Below are 4,129 nucleotides of genomic sequence, written 5' to 3'. Positions count from 1 at the left end.
ATCCTGTAATGCAGGTATCCCTGGGAAGGGTTTAACCTTCTATGTCAGCCCAGCAGTGCTCGAGGAAAGTGTTCTGGGTCAGAAAAAAATAATTAAGTGGTTCCCTGCCTGGAAATCCTGTGCTCTCTCTCGAATTTGGAGTAGGGATCTGTAACATGCACATGCCCTGTGGTGGTGGAGCTTCGGGGGTGGCCGGCAGCACGGAGAGGCCTCAGATGGACCGGGACAAAGGTAGACACAACCAGACAGCAGCCAAGGGTGAAGGCACACAGAGGACCAGCCGACTCAGGAGCCCCTCTCTCCAAATATCCAAGAGCGAGGGGACTCCTGAAAGAGGAGGGCATGGACCAGATCCTCCTTGTTGCCTAGGTACGGGTTATCTGTTGACAGTTGTCTACACCTATTTACCTGTCTGTCTCCCCCAGTAGACTGCCAGGATCCCTGAGGGCGGGGCCTGAATCTTATGCATCTTTGAGTCACCAATATGCCCAGCCTGGCACATAGCAGCTAGGCACAGCTGTTTGTTGAATTTAAAAGGAAAGAAGGAAGGAAGGAAGGAAGGAAGGAAGGAAGGAAGGAAGGAAGGAAGGAAGGAAGGAAGGAAGGAAGGAAGGAAGAAGGAAGGAAGGAAGGAAGGAAAGGAGGGAGGGAGGGAGGGAGGGAGGAAATAAAGGAACAAGCATCTGATTCTTCCTGTGCTGATGAGGTCAGAAAAGGGAGCCAGCTAAGACAGGGAGACCGTTGGGCAGGCTGTTATACACGTCCCCGACAGACTCAATCAGGTTCCCATCACAATCACCCAAGGCACAGGAAGGTACCACTATTTTAGCAAGAGAAACCGGGACATGGTATAAATATTAACAGAAGAATTGCTTAAACGTATTAGACATAATTTCTCTGGGATCCTTCCCAGTTCCAAAATTCCACAATACTGGTATTACAAATGGAATACTTGGTTAGATAACCTACTACAAAATTTCTATTGGATTCCTTGTGTTCATGCCTGAGCGCTGGGGAATTCATAAAAGAAGGAGCTGAAATGTTGACGCTTTCCCATGGTCTGTTCCCTCTGGCTCCTGATCAATGCCACCATCACCAACTCCGCCTCCTGGATCAGGATCCTCTACACCTCCACCTTCTCCACCTACGTCTGCACCGCCCGCCGCCGCCCCCCGCCCTACCTTCTCTGCCAAAACCTACATCCCCTCCGTTGTTTTTTTTTCTGACTCCTGTGTGTCCTTCAAGACTCGTCTTGGGCATCATCTTCTTCGAGAAGCCTCTCCCTGCATCTCAGTTACCACTCCAGGCCAATCTGTTTTGAACTCAATTTTTTTTTTAATTTTTTTCATAGACATTTTATTATTTTTTTATTATGTTATGTTAATCACCATACATTACCGGGCCAATCTGTTTTAAGACGATCTCCCTTGGTATTCTCAAAGCATAGCACAGTCTTTTCTGCAGCCAAGAGTTTCTCCAACTGGATTGGAATCGTTGGCTGAGTCGCCTGTCTTTCGCCACATACATTGCACCGTTTGCCGAGGTCATCTCTTTATTTACAGTGCCTGGCCTGAAATGTGCCTGGCACATAAGAGACACTTGGCGAAGCGACGAACACGTGAATCTTTTAAATTATTCAGAAACTAGCAAGCCTTAACCCTCTGGCAGGTTTCACGTGTGGTGACTATTTCTGTGAGATCGACTTTAGCAGCAAACGTGGTGAGGTCGACTTCTCCAGGCTCAGGTCCGGTGTTAATCGAAGGCCACAGACAAATTGCGCCTGGCCAAGGAGTGCCAAGGGGCGAACGGAAGTGAACTTCAGACGGCAACACTACCTCACACTCGCCACTAGATGGCAGCCGCACCCAAGGAGCAGGTGGCTTCTGGCCTCTGACCAGGCCCCTGCCCCAGGTGTGGTCCCCCAGCCCCAGTGTGGCTCCTCCTGGGGACTGGGCCTCCAGAGGAGGATGGCAGGTCTTGGCGGGTCCTGATGCTGCTGATCCACCCCCCCCCGAAGATGTTCATCTTCCTCCCTGGGAAGGCTCCACTCCCACAGGATTCAGGGCCCCACCCGGCAGCTCCCACCCCACATCGTAAAATTCCCATTGCGGAGAGAGCTCCCAATTGCCCAGGCAGGACCTGGCCCGGCTGGTGCATTAATATGTACGGACAAAGAAAGGAGCAGCCGTATCTCCTTGGGGGCCTCCCCCCACCACCCCAGGAAATGAGGACATCTTGAGAACTGTCAGACAGGAGGAAATGGATAGGTAGACACAAGGAAAAAGAGTGTGAGAAGAGACAAGAGGAAAAAGAAAAGCCAAGTTGGGAGTGGCTGGAGGAGAAGACCTTAGTCTCAGCCCTAGGCTCTGCACAGACGCCTGACCCAGCTGGAGGGACCGGTGGGGAGATGCCTTTACGTCACTGAGCTGCTCAAGAGGACCAAGGGGCCAGACCGGGAGAGACTTGGGGCCCTCAAGTCTGGTCTCCTTGGCCATGGTGCCCTTGACGGGAAAGGAAAGAGGCAAATATTGGCCAGGGAGATGGGGCAGGTGGAAGGGGGTGGCTCTTCCTGGGGTTGCCTGATTTGAGTAGTTGCTTTGCATGATTTTCCCCGGGCCCCGGAAAACAAAAATTCCTCTCGACCGTCTTAAAAGGAGACAAGGGTCCTGTGGAGCATGGGGGGGCCTCACCTGGTGTCTATGTCATCCCTCAGGCAAGGTCTGGGTCAGAAGCATCACTGGGGTGCAAGCAGACGTTCCCTCTGAGCATATTCTCCAAAAGTGGTGGTGTTTGGGGTTTTTTTTTTTCTTTTTCTTTTTCTTTTTCTTTTTCTTTTTCTTTTTCTTTTTCTTTTTGGTTGTTGGGTTTTCTTAAGGTAGGAAGCTGCCATGATGGGTTCTTAAAATCCGGTAAAAAGACACTGGAGCAAACAGCGTGAAAGAGGGGGTGTCAACACAAACACTCCTTCACTAGAGTTGTAGCCCCACAGCCCATCATGGGACCCCTACCCACTTGCCTCCCTGGCTGGCACGAGCCCCAGGTTCCCTCCCCGAGTTCAGACCTAGCTCCCCTTCTGGAGGGCCATCGGCAGGGGCTGCCCAGTTGTCCCTGGCAACTCCTGCTCAGGGAGGCCTCCTCCGATGAGGACTCGGAGACCCGCAGTCCACCTGAGCGTCCCTATTCGTGACCCCTCGCAACTTGATGTGGGAGACAGGGCAGGGAGGCCGGTGAAGGATCTTAGCGTCTGGAGTGTCCCGTCTCAGTGACCCATCCCAGCAGTAGGACTGAGAAGCTCTCAAAATGTGGACCTGGGGGCACCTGGGTAGCTCCGTTGGTTAAGCATCTGGCTCTTGGATTCGGCTCAGGTCCTGATTTCATGGCTCGTGAGATCGAACCCCATGTCAGGCTCCCCGCTCAGCCGGAGTCTGCTTGGACGTGCTCTCCCTCTGCCCCTTCCCCAGCTCTCTCTCTCTCTCTCTCTCTCTCTCTCAGGTAAATAAATAAATCTTTTAAAAAAAGTGTGGACCTGCCTGCGTCATGGGGCTAGCATGAGGACCATGTGGGCAGAAGACCTCTGACAGTTGTAAGGTACCTTCTGAATGTTCCCTCTGCCATTTATTCTGCACCAACGAGGCACCTCCCGGGCCCAGGCAGGGTCCTAGGATCCCAGGCTACAGTGACATCTTTGCAGAACAGAGGAAAGTGGTAAATGGCACCACGGGGAGGCAACCAGCCAAGTCCAGAACATGGGAGTTGGCTAAGTCAGACAGCCTGGCGGCTTCAGGAACCAAATGGTGTAAGTAGAGCAGGGAATGGCTGTCGTAGACACAAGAAGCGTAGCTCCTACGAGTAAGGGCTGGCGCCGGTCAGGATCCTGCTGTGTGTCACCTGACCATAAAAGGATGATTTAGAGCCATCCAGGGACAGGTGACTGTAGGATGAGTATTAACATTAAGTAACGTGTAAGTTTCATGTATGATTACAATCGTGGTTGCTATTTGTTAAAAAAAGAAAAGAAAAAGGAAGGAAGGAAGTCCTTCTCTGTTAGAGATAAACATCTCTGCTTGCAGGGATCAACTGAAGAAGAAGGGCCTGGATCTGCTTCATCATGCAAAAAAAAAAAAAAAAA

The 4,129-nt window shown here is 51.6% G+C and overlaps 1 long non-coding RNA gene across 1 annotated transcript in view; it reads right to left on the bottom strand.

Annotated features, from left to right (window-relative positions):
* Positions 1-2,833: 2,833 nt before the first annotated feature.
* The window catches only part of LOC112817288 (uncharacterized), a 6,726-nt gene continuing 5,430 nt past the window's right edge, over positions 2,834-4,129 (bottom strand). The window contains exon 3 of the long non-coding RNA XR_003206353.2: positions 2,834-2,920. This is a non-coding gene — a long non-coding RNA (uncharacterized lncRNA). The remainder of the gene's footprint in view (positions 2,921-4,129) is intronic.

Source organism: Callorhinus ursinus, unplaced genomic scaffold, assembly GCF_003265705.2.
Source record: "Callorhinus ursinus isolate GAN/ISIS: 27379988/994484 unplaced genomic scaffold, GSC_fseal_2.0 scaffold43, whole genome shotgun sequence".
NCBI classification, from domain to species: Eukaryota; Metazoa; Chordata; class Mammalia; order Carnivora; family Otariidae; genus Callorhinus; species Callorhinus ursinus.
This window is presented reverse-complemented; position numbering and strand designations above follow the sequence as displayed.